The sequence below is a fragment of the Felis catus genome, chromosome A2 (assembly GCF_018350175.1).
Source record: "Felis catus isolate Fca126 chromosome A2, F.catus_Fca126_mat1.0, whole genome shotgun sequence".
Taxonomy (NCBI): domain Eukaryota; kingdom Metazoa; phylum Chordata; class Mammalia; order Carnivora; family Felidae; genus Felis; species Felis catus.
The window spans coordinates 144,393,914-144,410,654 of record NC_058369.1 but is presented as its reverse complement, the minus strand read 5'-3'; the positions used below and the strand labels follow the sequence as shown (position 1 = coordinate 144,410,654).

The window sequence follows — 16,741 nt, the reverse complement described above, 5'->3', positions numbered from 1 at the left end:
TCCTTATAATCTATCTTTGTCAGTTTAATTTTCAGACCCACACAGGGACCCTAGAGGGGAAGGAAAACTTTCCTCCCCTACAATGACACCCTATGACACCTACAATAATCCTATCGAGCAGGCTGAATGCTGACAGCAGTGCTACCTGGATGGTGGCAAGGATCAGGATCCCAATTTTACAGCAAGGAACAGGAACATTCCTAGCTCAGGTAACAGGTAACAGCAGAACCAGGACTGTGGACCCAGCTATCTCAGAGGCCCATGCTTACTGCTGGTGGGCAGGACACTGTACTCTTGGCTTGTTACTTCCAAAAAGCAATCACCACCTACCAGCGGTTGTCACATTTTGGTGTGCCTAAGTCTCCCCTGGGAGCTCGTAAACATGCAGACTGCCAGGCCCACACCAGATATTGTGACTCAGTAAGGCTGGTATGTGATTTCCTTAATTCTGTATTTTTAGAAAGTAGCAAGAAGGTCTGTGGACCACACTTTCGAGAAATGCTGCTGTATATATTTTGAGCACCCAGCCCCACTTAAAACAATGGCAAGTAAAGGGAGGTTAAAGGTTTAAAAGTCAGAAGCAATACTGAAGCGTTTGATTAACGTCAAATGGTTAAACAAAATAAACAACTAAATAACTAGGGAATTCAGATGTATCTCTGTATATGTAGTTGGAGGTAACTCAATATACTTCTTGAACTTCTGAACAGATAAGGCAACTTGAAACATTCTAGTAATGGTGGCAAAACAAGATTTTCAAATATTCTTCAAGTCTGCTACAGGAAGACCAAATGTGGAATCTGAGAATCAAGAGAGGAAACCAACCTTCCCCTTGGCAGGGAACAGCAAAAGTAGGCATATCCTCTCTCCTGTCTGCCCCGTCCTCGGACACACAGTGGTCTAGACCTAGACTAGCCACGGTGACAGCAAAAGAGAGGAAGTGACAATTCCCCAAGACAGGCCGAGTTACAAATGTCTTCTGGCAACCTGCCAGGAAAACGGCTTCACAGTATCCAAAGAGGGAAAGAAGCAGAGCATATTTAGGCAGCCTCATGTCCTTGAAGGGACTCACCCGTCATCTGCAGTGCATAGCATATGATTATGTTCCACAGGAACTTGCACATCCCCAAATTAAAGTACCATTTTCAAGACCATCATGAAAGGGGGGAAAATGTCTCTGGAGACTCTTCTTCTACTCAATTACATTAGCCAACTAGGAGCATTTTCAGAAGTACTTGCTATTTATTGCTCAGATGCAGTAAGGCCGAGAGAGGGAAAGGAGGGTGTACGGAGGGAGGCCAAACATCAGGTCCTTTTTTCCCCCAAGACCCTGTCAAGACTTTAAGAATAAATACGGTAAAGGCTCTAAGATGCTCCAAAACCATTATCCAAGCGGCAAACCATATGGGGTCCCTTCACTTAGCTACAAATACTTCTGCAGGCATAGGAGAGAGTGAAATAAAGGAACAGCACTACCCCTCACAGACCTCAACACCAGTGCTCACAAGGTGAGAACACCAGTGCTCACAAGGAAGAAGCTGTGTAACCCACAGCAGAGCTGGTCCCAGACCCGGGAAGAAACTGAAAATAAAAAAGACTCTGGAGTCCTGCCCTGTCATCTTCTCCTCGCACAAGGACGGCTTCCAACAAGTAAGAGGGCAAAATCTTTTCCCCCACTCACCGACTGCTCTGAAAATAGAAGTCTGCTCCAAGGGGGAACTACGTCTGTGCCACCTTTCCTAGAGGAATAGTGAGGATTCTGCTGATAAGACTTGGATAATGAGACAGAAAGGGCATCGGATCCTTGAAGAGAACAAAGCTCAAGTTCACTATTCCTGAAGTCAGAGACGAAAGGGCTGCCCTGGACCTTGAATTCAAACATTCCTCAAGCATTTGATGGCAAGAAATGATCAAGAGTAAGTGAGCAGCTTGCTGCTGATCAATAGAATAAAAAGCTGGGCTCTAAACAATGATTCTGGCACCAGCAGCTCCTGGCTGCTCATCTGCCTCAGTTTCCTCTGAAGAATCAGCAATTTAAGAATTACCTGGCATTACGCAGGTGAAAAGAGGGAAAAGCAGGCAAAATTATTTCAAAACTCTGTAAAAATCATACAAGGGATAGATATATTAGTACAAATTGAAGCAACTCTAAGTTCACAATCAAGGAACATCTCAGGTAATATAAATTCCACGGGAAAACCAAATCTATACTTTCAGTGCTACAGAGAAGCAAAGCTACTTAGCTGAGTTAAGTTTTACAACATCTAACATGGATGTTAACAAGAGTTAAAATGTCAAGAGACAGAAGAGATACGCCAAAGTTACAGCACTAATCACTTTCTGCCTTGTATTACCGTAATTTAATTACTCCATATAGGTCTTATCTTCCCTACCAGACCACATGAGGGAAGATCGCTATAAGAGAAAAAAGATCTTCATACTGCTCAGAAAGTGCCTAGCATAGTGCCATATTCCTAGAAAATTCAACATGCTGAGAGAATAAAATGGGGGAATAAAAGATTTATTTTTTTAAACTCAAACTACACTTCTTACAATATTTTTTATTTAAAAAAATTTTTTTAAATGTTTATTTATTATTGAGAGACAGAGACAGAGCATGAGTATGGGAGGGGCAGAGAGAGGAAGAGACACAGAATCCGAAGCAGGCTCCAGGCTCTGAGCTGTCAGCACAGAGCCCGACATGGGGCTTGAACTCACAAACCGTGAGATCATGACCTGAGACAAGTCGAACACTTAACTGACTGAGCCACTCAGGCGCCCCTACAGTTCTTGCAATTATAGGAATAAATGGAACTGGTTAATAAATATCAAAGTGAATTTACAAAGGGTGGGGGGGAGCAGGGCAATATCACTGTAGGTTCATACCGTTGTTAGCAGAATGAATGCCTCTCATAGAGCACTACTTGAATATGAGCTATTTCTAATGTCTCTACCTTCCGGCTAATATTACCAAGTAATATGCTATACTCCACAAATTCTATTACTGAATAATGATTAAAAATGTTCCAGGCTAGATATCTCACTGTACAAATATAAAATCTAGGCTCTCTGTAAGCAGTAATGCAAAAGTAATACTCTAATTCGCAGCGTGTAATGTTAGAAAAAAACAAATATACAAAATCCAAAATCAGTCTGCCCTCTTTTGACTTGGCTAAGGATTTAAAGCATTCTTCTGTTCTCTCTGCATGTGTGACACAATGAATTCTATTACTTACAATCTTTGTGGGTAAAAGAATACACTGGATCATTAGCTAATGGTTACGAGAAATCAGAGCACACCTACAGTACCATTCAGAATTTAAGTAAAACTGAACTGATATTTTAAAAATATCAAGTGTGGCAGCTCAACACAAAAATAAATGATAGTAAACTTACAATATAAAAGCAGATTTCCTAATGTGGAATCGAAAGCACCAGTGTCCCGCCCCAAATTCATACATTTGAGATTAAACGTAAGCCTAGGCAAGGGCATGTGCTGGGGTGGGCTTTGTGATGGTTGAGACAGAAGAAAAGAGAAGGCCCAGGAAGACCGCAGGGCCCTTCCTGTGTTCTGGAGACTGATGTGCGACAATCCTAACAGGTGCAAAGTTATGCTGAATGACGCACTCTGTGTGCTGTTCAAATGAGCAAATGGAGCGGGGAGGAAATAAAAAACAATCAGTGACTCTCTAGCAGGGCCTCTTTCTACTGAGCTAGTAGTTCTGAAGATCGATTACAAACACGAATCAATGTTAACATGGGAAACCCCTTCGATGGAAGGAACACAAAACGTCTGCAAATAAGAAACCAGAGTTTAAAGGCAGAAGGGAAAATGGAGCAGGGAGAAAGAATCTTCAAGGACAAAAGCAGGCCTGGAGGTCTACGAGGTAACGGAAGCCAGCAGGGACCGGTATATCACAACTGGCTCTTCCCTTCTGGAACTGCTTTCCTTTTCACTGGAAGCTCATAATTAACCAGTTGGCCCCAAATCATGTTTTCTAGTAATGGAGAAATCTTCTCCCACATTTCTTACCCTTCATCCCAGGCTAAAAATGGAGAGCCGATGCCCTCCGAAGAGACAACCCCGTTACTTAAAGTACAGGCTACATGCCAGATGAAACCCATCCAGCACGGTGATGTGCCACAAGCCCTCCCACAGTTCTAGAAGAGGAGGAAGGAAAAGGAGGAAAAGAAAATAAATCTCTTACAATAGGAAACCAATTTTCTCTGTAACAGACCACACGATTAGGGAAGCCCAGTCAGAAGATAATTTTTTGTTAGAGAAAGGTTTCTTTGTGAATGCCTTTCCTTCTTCACCATATTAAAAAATAATTATTAAAGTTTCTTCCTGGAACAACACAGAGGGAAAATGATGCTGGATAGGACACCATTATTTAGCTAGTGCCAGTGGAACCTTCAATTGAGCCAGATTTCCAGTCAAATTTGTGCAATAAATTGCGGTGCATTTCAAAACCCCAGACTGAATTATGTAAGTGAGCAGCTTAAGGTCTCCCTTTAGACACTGAGTTTCTGACTTGCCAGTTGCATCACTCCAAGGTCTAAATCAGGCTGTCAGGTCTAGTGCCACATATTTTATCCACCAAATTCAAAGTACTCTCCGTCTGGGTTTCATTCACTAAAATGAGGCCTGTGACTTTTCAGGACAGATATCATTCTAACCCTACAGAACGAAGATGACTCTCTTTTACTCTCTGGTCTACCTGTCATCAATCAGAAAACTACAACATTTATCACCCACTACCACCATGGAGAAATATGGACAAATCAAGTTCCCAGCCCTATGAACAGCACAGACATGCATGTCCAGCCCCAAACTGGCAAGGCAATTTCTTTATGTAGACATTATACCTTGCCCTACCGCAGGAGGAGACCTTGACAAAATGGAATCCAGACCTCTAGAGGCTGCTGCTAGGAAAGAGACTGTACTTTCACCCAATCTGGAATTAACACAGTCAGGAAGGGGTTGAGGTTATTCTGTACCAGCCATTTGCACCTGATGAACAAACAGGCAAGTGACCAGATCCCCAGAAGAGTCAGGTAAAAGAGGGTGTGGGTGGGGAGCCTCCCACTCTGTCTGCAACTCTAGTTGTCATCCGTGGCCATTTGTGTCGTGGATCCGAGGCTGGTATCTTGGTCACTGAGAATGCAGTTTAAGCTCCTGTATTATGTAATGTCACTCTAAATTGATAAATGAAACTTTAACCGTGCCTATTTAACAACATTTTTATGTCAATCACATCACCATCCCATTGTGACCACAACATGCGGTTCCTAGTGCTGACCTTCTGACTTCACTCCCCAACACAAGGGGCTGGCTCCACTCCAGAATTTCTACAACACTTTGTTAAAAAGAAAAATAAACATCCCAAAGATGTGAATGCCTACTGTGTGCTTGGTACTTTAAAACTCGTTTCCAATCCCCACAGCAACCAATTAAACTGGAATTACTAGCTTTGCTCAACTGAGAGGTTAGACACCCAGAGGAAAAACATGCCCAAGACAACACACGTCAGAGCAGAAGATCCCAAAAAAGAGCTGTCTGGCCCCAGAGCCCATACTACTTCCTCTCTTTCATCTGCCTCGATACCAGTGAGGTGGCAAGACTGACAGATTACCCACAGGCTTTTCGCTCCCATCTGGTTCCACACTCAATCCCCCACAGACCTGAAAAGGTCAATTAATTTCAACATGTACTGCATGCCCACCCAAAGCCACCAGCTCCCGGGAAGCTCATCGAGATTAAGGAAGTTGGATGCACTATTTGTGCCAGTTACGAACCTACTGTCACTCAGTTTTAAATCTAACCTTTTTTAAATTCCACTTTGTGATGCTGAGATGGGAAAACTGCCAAAGCACGTTTCTGCTTTGCCAGCTGGTTCCCTGTTAGACTCTGCCAGTAGGGGATGTTAGCAGGAGAATGGACAGGAAGAAGGGACAAACTCTTTCCTATTCCTGTCGGCTACTCCAGAGCCACACTTCCTCCTCTCAGCAATGGTGGTCTGTTCCAGTGGCGGTAACTGATTCCAGCTTACAGTTTTCCCAACGCTCCCAGAAGAAGTCTCAGCACACCTCCTCACGTTCTCCAGAACCGATCAACTGGCAGCCCCTCCTGGCAGAGCTGGGTCCCAGCTCCGTGGTGTTTCTCCTTCAAGTTTAGAGACACAAACCTCAGCTCAACAGAGGTCTGTGTCCCCCTTCCAATGGGTCCATCCTTCAAATTTCTAAGTTTTCATATTCTGGTCTCTTATTTGTCCTCCCAGCCCTACAGGTGGTAGGTGCATCTTATAATGAACACCAACCACTATGTGAGCCTTAGTGCTCTCTTTCTGCCGTTTTAGTATTCTCATACCTGATTAATAATTTCTTATATCAGGTTTATCTGCTAAAATAACTGGTATGGTTTCCATCCCCTAAGACAATGGCCAAAAGCCTCTTCACTATATAATTGGACAAAGAAACGTGCAAACACCAGATAGTTCCAGTCTCTTTAACCAACACTTTCCCCAGGGAATACTGTCTCTGACCTGTTCTAGACTACTGGCACCCGGCAGTGCCCACATATCAGGACCATCTACAATGTAAAAAAACAAGAAAAATGGAAGGGGTGCACAAGAAAGGCTTCCATTGTTAAAACAGATGATGGAGAGAAATGCTTGAAAGATTTAGCTGGTAACACAAACAGTACACTAAAGGGATTTCTAAGCCAGTACATGCCTAATCCATGAAGTTAACATAAAATTTAAGCAATGAGAACAATGTACCCTAAACCTTTTTCTACCTGATACGTTGTTAAATGCTCTTCTGTATAGTGAATCCTCTTGTGATCTTAAAAAGCTCAACTACGGCAAGGCTACATTCATGGTTTCATGCGTTGGGATCATGGTAAGTAAAGATGGAAAAGTAAAAACCTTCAGTGTATCAAGGTGGTTGCTACAGCACAAAGAGGAATGGAATAAAGTGAGGGCTAGTAGGCATGGCCAGACTCACAGGCATAGAACACCAACAACATGTCATATTTCTATAGCAAGATGGAAGAATGAGAAAAATAACACCAGATTTGACATTATAGATTTTATCATAGAAGGTTACTGAATGGATTCTAGAAACTTCTCTCATGTCATCAGCCAAAAAAAAAAAAAAAAAAAAAGTGGAGCTCACTGGTTACCAGGGACCTGAGGGGAAAGGGGGAAAATTATTTAATGGGCATAGAGCTTCAATTCTACAAAATTAATTTCTAGAGATCTGTCCCCCAACAATGTGGATATACTTAACCCTTCTGACTTGTACCCTTAAAAAATATAGAAGATGGTAAATTTTAAGTCAGGGGTTTTTTACCACAAGAAAAAACTAGAGCTCATTCAAGGCAACAGACTGATTTCTATAATCTGGGAGAAACATCAGCATGCTATCAAATTCCAAGTTAACATGAGAGTTTACATATGAATCCAGATCTCTGGTTAGGGGAACAAAAAAAAAAAAAAAAGAGAGAGAGAGATTACTGGGTCACTATTTATGGGTATAATCAAACATGTTAGCCCAGTTCTCATCCCAACAACTATATCCCAAACTGTTTCCTTCCTGAACAAGAACCACAATAGAATCTTCTCTTCCTCTTTTTATATCCTCTGCCTGGATGGGACTGCTATCTCAGCACTAAAGAATCTGCTTACAGGGGCACCTGGGTGGCTCAGTTGGTTAAGCATCTGACTTCAGCTCAGGTCACAATCTCACAGTTCCTGAGTTCGAGCCCCACATCAGGCTCTGTGCTGACAGCCCAGAGCCTGGAATTTGCTTCAGATTCTGTCTCCCTCTCTCTCTGCCCCTTCCCTGCTCACACTCTGTCTCTCAACAATAAATGAATATTTTAAAAAATAAAAATAAAAAAAATAAAAAAAGAATCTTACTAAAATGACAAAAATTCTGAAAGGCCATGTTCAAATGCCATCCACCCCTATCAGGAAACCTTTTCTGAGCTCTCTAACCAAATATTCTTTTTTTTTTTTCATGGCACATCTCTCCCAAGTCAGTACATAGACTTCTTATATCTCATAGGTTATAACTCCAGGTTAAAACCGCATCATACTCACCTTTTTAAACCAACTGTATTTAATCCTCAAAAACAATTAATTCAACAGAGTAAGGGAATGAGGCTCGGTGTAATTTACACCCTAGGTCCCACCAGTAGAAAATGCCAGGGGCAAAAGCTGAACTCTGATTCCACAATGCATAGCTACTGGATCCTATCACAAGGCATAAGGACCCCGTATGCTCCTCCTTCTTTAGGGAAGGAGAAAAAGCCATTTTCCTTCTTCCAACCACTAAGCATTTTGTCCTGTAAGAGTAGAGTTCGTGTACAAAAAGAAGAGGGAAATCACAATTAGCCTGAGCATTCCCTACAAAGCACTCCCCCTGCCCCCCAACCTAGAGAGATATATGCAAGGTGACCTCCTCACCCAGAACTCCAGCTCGGCCTCACCACTCGGTGACAAGAATGCTGGGTGGCTCCTAACAAATGTTGCTGAATATGAGAAAACTACCCAGGGTCACCGCTAATGAGAAGCCAGAACATCTTGCCACTTAGCTACAGAATGTTCACCTAATAAATCTTTGAGATTTGAACACAACCCAAGACTAAGAGGTTACAGGAAAACAAAACAAAACAAAAAATTCAGAAACACCAGCTTAAAGATCCATTTCACCTCCCTCCATACTTTCAAACTACAAGGAATAACCCATTGAGTTTATCAGTCCTAATCAGAAATAAAAGGCTGTAAGTAAAAATAAAACAAAAAGCCATCTAATATTTCCTTCTCAACAGTTTAATTGTAATATATGATCCCTTATACTCCTGAGGAAATTCCGCTTTTTACCTTGATTTAGCTTTATTGATCTAATTTTAATCAAGGACAAGCGTAGAGCAAAGGATGAAGGGTCAGCAACCCAAACAAAGTGGAGGAGCAAGAGAAAAATACTCTAACTCAGCAAATGGATCAGCTTGATAACAGGCCCAAAAGAACTATCATGGCCACATTAACAAGGCATTGGGGAAAATCAATCTGCATACTTTTTTTTTAAATTACAGTACACTATATTTCCTTAAGGACAGAAACTGTCCTTTGTAGGATGGAGTGCTGCCCAGGACAAATGTACCATAAATGTTTAGGTTATAATTACGTATGGAAAAAATACCATCATGTAGGATATTCTCAACCATAGTGAGAACTGGAAACACCCTTCTTTTAGCTGTAAAAAATTTCGTTTGTCTCACACTAATTACGAATGCAGATTTAATCAGACAGATGAAGGCTCAAGTTTATGCACGTATAATTTATGAATTTTTAAAAAAGGTTTGCCAATCGATTTGAGTGTAACTAAGGGTTGTGTTTAAGCTTCTTACTTAATATACTGGCAATTCATAAAACTATAAATCCACCATTAACAGAGAACCACCACAAGCTGTTTCCTGGCAGCAACACAGCTCATAGAGCCCAGCAGAGAGCTGGAAAGAGAAACAGAGGGACGGACTGCTGGAGAAGGGAGGGGTGGCCTGAGCCAGGGAGAAATCATTCTGCAATAAACTACATTTTTAAAAATCATTATCACGTGCCAGTCTCTGGAGAAAATGGCCCCAGTTCTTGAGAAAAAAATCAAAGAAAACTTGGTATGCAAAGCATAACATTACAGGATTGGGAACCAGGTGGTATGAAAAGAGATGGAAGTACCTAAAATCTTAAAAAGGTCAGACAGCTAGAATAACCTCTCCTCAAGAACCCTAACTCTTGAAGAATGACCAGTTTCTAGAAGTTCTGCAAACATATGGCCCACTTGGGGAATAAGAAGTGGGCAGATGAAACTCTAAGGGAAATTAAAAAGGAAAAGAGGTAGGACAATCAGGGCATCAATAACCCAATGGAAAGTTTTAAGAAGATAGGACAATACATGCGTCAAGATAAAAACTAGACATGGCGATGACTTCAGCTGGAGTACTTTTGGTCCGATTTTAGGGGCTTGAATAAATGTAGATGGTTACTGTACACTAATCTTTCAAGAAAGAGTGGGAGCTAAGCAGTATTGAAGTCAAAGAGAGAATGCTGAACTTTGTTCTAAAAATAAATAAATGAAAATCTTTATTAAAGGATTTAATGAAAGTAGAAGAATGAACAGAAGGATGACATTATTTTTTTATCATATTAATATAGAAAGACTTGATTGAATATGAAGGATTCATAAATATTCTACTTCCTGACCTGTTAATTACAAACTGTATGATCTAAGCACTATGTATTTATCTCCAAGAGGGACTTACACTTACTCATCACTGTAGCCCCCAGCACCTAGTACTGGGTCTAACATATGGTGCATGCTCAATTAATGTTTGTTGAATAAAATTACTTAATCTCTCTGGGCTTCAATTTCCTCCTCTGGGGCGGGGAAGTGGCTGGATCTAAATGATGTTCCTTCTAGCTATAAATGCCCATCAGTGTGTTAACTGTTAGATAAAATGGGTCAATTCCCTATGACTCCTTGAAAATATGCCATGATGTAACACTCCCATTTAAGCAAGGGCAAAACCCACACCCATTCACCTAATAATGACACTATATGGTACTCCTGAGATGGTCCTCTGAGGTGAAAATATCTTCATTAAATCAGGTCATGGAAGGAAACAGAAGACAGATTTGTTCAGAAAATGTATTGATGAGTGTAACTCCTTTGCCTTCCCCTCCTTCAGTCTGCAGAGATATGGGCACTACTTGGAAACTTAAAAAATGTAAAGGGAACCTTTAAAAAGCTAATTTTTAAAAATCCAAAGATAATAAATCTGCAACTGTGTAAATGTCTTCTGTCTTCCAGGCCTAGGCTGTTTAAGTTTTAATCCAAATTGGGAGCTAGGGAGGCAGGACAGGAAGAACAGAGAGAAAAGAAACACATTTCAAAAGTAGAGATGCCTTCTTATCTGCAAGCAGATAAGAAACACTTGTAAGAAATTAAAATATCAACACTAATCAATAGTTTCTCGAAGAACTCAAATGAATAACCAATATCCCTGTCAACAAAGCCATATACCCTTAAAAATCCAAAGTCAACTCTGTCCAATACTAGAAATACCAGAGAGAACCAGGCACTGATGAGGTAGTGACAGGAAACTGTGCCCCACCCCTCACCACAATCATTATCACCTACAACCTTAGTACCTCCACTGTCCCCTCAAATCTGTCCAACCTTTTCTAGAACTTCTATTCAAACTGCAAAATCAGAATTTAAATATAAAATAATAGGACCCCATCTACATGGATTTTGAACAGATGAGACACAATTTAGTGGGGCTTAATCCACGGGAAATATTTAAATTGTAGGTATTAGCGGGTTACCTGGGTGATTTAATCTGTTAAGCATCCCACTTCGGCTCAAGTCACAATCTCACGGTTCCTCAGTTCCAACCCCACATCGGGTTCTCTGCTGTCAGCGCAGAGCCTGCTTTGGATTTTCTGTACCCCTTCTCTCTGTCCCTCCCCCATTGACGCTCTCTCAAAATAAAATAAAACATTAAAAAAATAATAATAAGATAAATTTAGGTTTTAGCAATAAAGTTTTTGCCTGGGATTATTTTCAAAGAACATAGACTGAATCTCCAAATAGTGATGTGTTCAAACTTAGTAAATCACATCACTTTGTCCTATGTTCTTTATCGATCCACAAACATTTAGTTGATCAATCCAAACTGAAATCAAGTAGCACAGATTGAAATTTACAGGAGGGGAAAAAAAAATATATATATATATATATATGTGGCCCAACCGGGGGAAAAAATGCTACAGTGATTATTTGCATTATAAAAAGATTCTTCTCTCTACACAGAAACTTTAAAAATCATTTCTTTACAAAGGTATTTTCCCATTGCTTCTAAAGCATAAATTGATTTACCAATAGTCATTTTTATTTGCAGTATTCCAGGAACATTACAGTGGGGAGCTACATACTTTCTCTCTTCCTACTTCTAATGCCTTTAAACTATATCCTCATACATTTAACAAATTATCATTACTTAATTTAGCACCAGTAAAAAAAATGTTCAAGAGGAGAGAGGATATAAGGGATTAAGAAAACAATGATGGCTTTGCTTCCTTTTCATCCCATTTCCTCAACAGGTTTATATAGTCTTCAATGCTACCAGATATTTTCCCTCCCCATTCCACACTGAGGTTATAATTTAAGAATTATGAGTGGCAAGGGCAGAGGAGTAAGTAGAAAGTGTTCCGATGAGCAGATGGATACATGGCAAAGATGGGAAGCTTACACTGTGTATCACAGGCACCACCACAAGGATACAGTGGAGATCCTCTAAGCAAATATGCAAATATGGGCCTATCATAAAGGGGCTTCTTCTTCAGACAACCCATATGGGTTATGTATAGGAATTCACATCCATTAAATCACTCCAAAATTCCCTGCAGTTTAACTCATGTGCTCACAGTTTTCTAAGAAAAAATAAACAGCTAAGAAACCTACAGCACTGGATGAAAGTGAAGCCAAAAACAGATCAAAGGAAAAACGAAAAGGAAAGAGATCCACAGTCTTTGTATTGAGAAGGGGCTGTTAGCCACAAAACTAAACTTCATGGTTTACCTCCTGTGCAAAGTCCCAGTGCCACAAACCAGCAGGATATATGGTTAACAAAGGGTAGAAAGAGAAATCATTCCAAATGAGATTTTAAGTGAGTCATGCTCAGTAACTCAGAAGATTTCATTTACTTATCTAATTGAAAAATGTATATTATCCAAGGAGTCATTAAGATGGCGTTGCATATGCCTAAAATACAGTAATCAATTTAAAAAGAAATTCAAGATAAAATGTATAGGTATGAAACAAAATATCCTTTACAGCTGTAGATTTACCAAATAACTTCAAAATTTTAAGGTGAAACGTGATAAAACCTTTGGTCTTCAAGTATAACCAAGGAAGGCAAATATTAGAGAAACAAACAAACCTGATGTCAACAAATCACAAAAAAAACTGGTATGCCCCAGGCTTCAGGAAGCGTCCTGAAAATGTCCCTCACATTTTTTAAACATTTGTTCTAATGCAAGTAGATGTGAAGGTAGAAACCAAAACTGTTTTATTTTATTTTCTATATGCTTAGAAAGCAGAAAGGCAAAGGAAGATCCCGAAACTAAACAAACATGCAGCATAGCTTGGGCTATTAAGGCAGCCAGATCTTCGGCAATCTCAGTACAACTTAAATTCAATGATCTGTGCCAAGAGTCAGATAATAGAAAAATTTAAGTATCCAAATACATATTGTCCTTAAACACTATCCTGTCAGCCACCATTAAATACCATTTCGCTAGCCTGTAAAATTGATATTTCATATCTAGGGAGTGTACAATGGATAGCTCTGGGAAAGCATTCAAGGCTTTGGACACACATTTGAGGTTTTGTAAATAAACATTAAAAATCAATTCAACAGCAAGAATGTTAACAAAATTTCACGACTATCGAACATCTAGCAATTTCAGTCACCCAGAAAGATACAGAATTGTTAAATTACTTTTAGGCCAAAAGGCTTATTAGATGGCTGAGTTCCCCAGGGTCGCCATGGATGATATTTCTTAAAGGAATGTCATCTCACTACTAATAAACTTGTATAAAGAATTTTCTTTCTTTCCTCTTTGAATAGCTTGCACCAGAATTCACAAGATGAATCAATATCACTCTGTCTCGGTATAATCGGGAATCCACTCCAAGTAGTCATTAAACAATCCAGGAGGAGGGCTTCATGTCTCCCCCCTTTTTCCATGTGCTATTCATCTTCCAATTAATTTCTACTTTGACTAACCCATCCCTCCCTTCCACTGGTCAATTAAAATGCCTTCCTTTAGGTCAGCCTCCTTTTCATAATTACTAGCTTTCTTTTTTTCTTTTTGCTCTCACACTGCTCATGGCTTTCTCTAAAAACTATCCTCTCCCAATACTCTCCATTTCAATAAAAAGAACCTTTTAAAAAAAAAATTTCCCTGCTTCATTCACATCCTCATATATCTGGCCTTTCTGCCAATTTTACTACATATACAAGAGGTTCGAAAACACAAGTCTGTGAACTAGGACCAGCCTGTGGTAAAGATTTCCCCAGTTTTCACAAAATCAAGGGTGGGGCGTGGGGGATGTCTGGGCTCGAACAAATGTACTGTAAACTACTCCAGATTGAAGGCCTATCTACTATTCTTAAATTATATGTTGTTGGGTTTGTTTGTTTGTTTGTTTGTTTTTTAACAGATTTTATTTTTAAGTAATCTCTATGCCCAAGATTAAGAACTGCAAGCTCTACCAACTGGGCCAGCCAGGTGCCCTTGTTTGTTTAACTTCTGAGGAATGAGTTGTTTGTGCTAAGAAGCAATGATGTCAGAAGGAGGAGGGGCACTTTTTTTGTCCAGTTCTCCAGAGGGAGGGATAAGAGAAGCAATAGGAAGGATAAAGAGTTGAAAAAGGAAGTGATGCCGGGCAAGGAGCCAAGGACAGATCAAGGAGGGCCTAATGTTGTTTGCCAGATAGGTGTTAACCTGTGGAGTATAGAAACAAAGAAAACTTTTTGGGACGAAGAATGATGGGATTTGAACTTCACAAAGACCAAATGAGCAACAGTGTGGAACAACAGACTGGAGAGTGACATTTGAAACAGGGAGCCCAAACACTTGTGCAACACGTGAAACAAAGGATGAAGGCCTCACCAGTGGGGGGAGGAAGAATTCTGAGATGATAATCTGAAGTTTAAATCAATTAATATATATCAAGAGCCTGGGTCACCACAATATAACTCACATGTTGAAATTCAACATAAGTCAGTTCTTTCTGTTTGCTTTGCTTTCTTTATACCTAGAAATACCCATCTAGATATGGTTGCATTAAGCCATAAACATCTACTAAGAATCCAAGGATTTCAATTTAACATGTTTCTTACCAGTATACAAAAATATCAAAGTAAAATAATGAGTGTATGTTCCCATTTTAACGAGTAACTAGTTACCCAAATTCAAATTCCAATATTTTAAAACATGAGTAAAGTTACAACGAAATCTGTGAAAATTTAAGAAGTCTTCAATACTGCACAAAGATCCAGGCACAGTAGGTGCTCAATAAACACTTGATGATTGAAGAGAAGTTTCTTTCGTGAAATGTCACATGAAGTTAAAGAATAACAAAAGGATATACAATATAAGATTGAAAAGGATATACAATATAAAAGAATAATAAAAAGAATAACTAAAGTCCAAGTGCAGCCACTACAAGAGTCCTGAGGAACACGCAAGTATGCTTGGCTTATCCCTTTAGTTTTGGCAACCTTAATATCAAGGTGTTAAGAGCACTCAACATCTTTCACAGTAAAGTGCAAGCATATAAAAGCTAAAACTAGAAGGAATTCTATCTATCTCCCTGTGACACCAAATGACTGTGCTATAGCACAAAGCTGCTGTTAGTCTGTTGCCACCAATACTCATCAGAGGAAAATGGGAATCACAGCATACTGTTAATCACTGTCTGCTGACCAGTATCTTGTCAATCACTGGGAATAGGAAGCCTGTTTCTTTGGGCAAAAATTGCTCATATCTAATAAGGCTTCAAAAGTCTAAAGTGGCTGAAATAGCAGAAAGATATTAAAGGTTAGGTTGCAGCTGTCAGACTTCACTTCTGTAATAGCAGGCACATCTGGTTCAATGTCTGCTGGGAAGAGTCACCATAGCAGTCCACACTCAAGTGAAAACGAGCACCACACTGGAAAGTGACTCACGTATGCCTCAGAAGGTGAAGTGATAACTACCCTTTAGAGAAAATATAGCCAGAATGAATTTCCCTCCCCAGTATTCTATAAGCAGATGCTTACCAGAAGTCCCCACTCTCCTGAAATATCATATCTCTGTTGAATTAAAGAGAAGATGACTGGCCAAAAACATTACTATGCCACCCCAATAGATCGCTCTCACATTTAGCAAAATAGGAAAATCTAAAGTCAAGAAGAAGAAGATAATGCCTCTGCTGGGCAGTTGTAGTCCTTGGCATTTCTATAGCAAATAAACGCAGAGCAGCTGTAAAAACTCATTCCAGGCCAATGAAATGGTCACTGACACTCCTCAGAGGTGGGACAGATACTTCCCCCTCCAGCTACACATGATGGTCAGAAGCTCCAGTGTGTACAAGCCACAATCACAAAAAGAAGTCTACAGATCTGTAGTTACAGAGGAGCAGTGGTCCAAGTGGGGTTTTAGTTACCTTTTCTTATTTTCATACAACTTTAAAGACCTAACAGCCTGATTGAATTATGACTCTCTTGCCAAATTAAAAATCATTATTTTGTACAGTAGCCAATTAAGTTCTATTTTCAGCAAACTAATAACCCAAAGGATTGTAACCTATGACAGAATGAGGTTTAAATAGAAAAATAAGCTCCCCAAGCTGTTTAAAGGTGTCTTAATCTCAAAGGAACTACACATCTCATCTGAATTCCAGGTATCTTATCAAAGTCCCTGGCAAAAAGCATGCAGGCTAATGTCAGAATGTAGGACCCTAGTACTGGTGTTCAAACTCATACACATATAATCATAGGAAATGCTATTCTGATTAAGATCTTTTAAAATTAATTTCCCTTTTCTCCCTGGAAAACAAATTAGACCTCAATGGTAATCATCCTCAACAACCACAAAGGAGGTCAGTGTGCTTAAATTAATCT

General features: G+C 39.9%; 1 protein-coding gene across 2 annotated transcripts in view; it reads right to left on the bottom strand.

Annotated features, from left to right (window-relative positions):
* SND1 (staphylococcal nuclease and tudor domain containing 1) overlaps positions 1–16,741 on the bottom strand; it is a 422,256-nt gene that overhangs the window by 278,725 nt on the left and 126,790 nt on the right. The gene's annotated exons all lie outside the window — the stretch shown is intronic.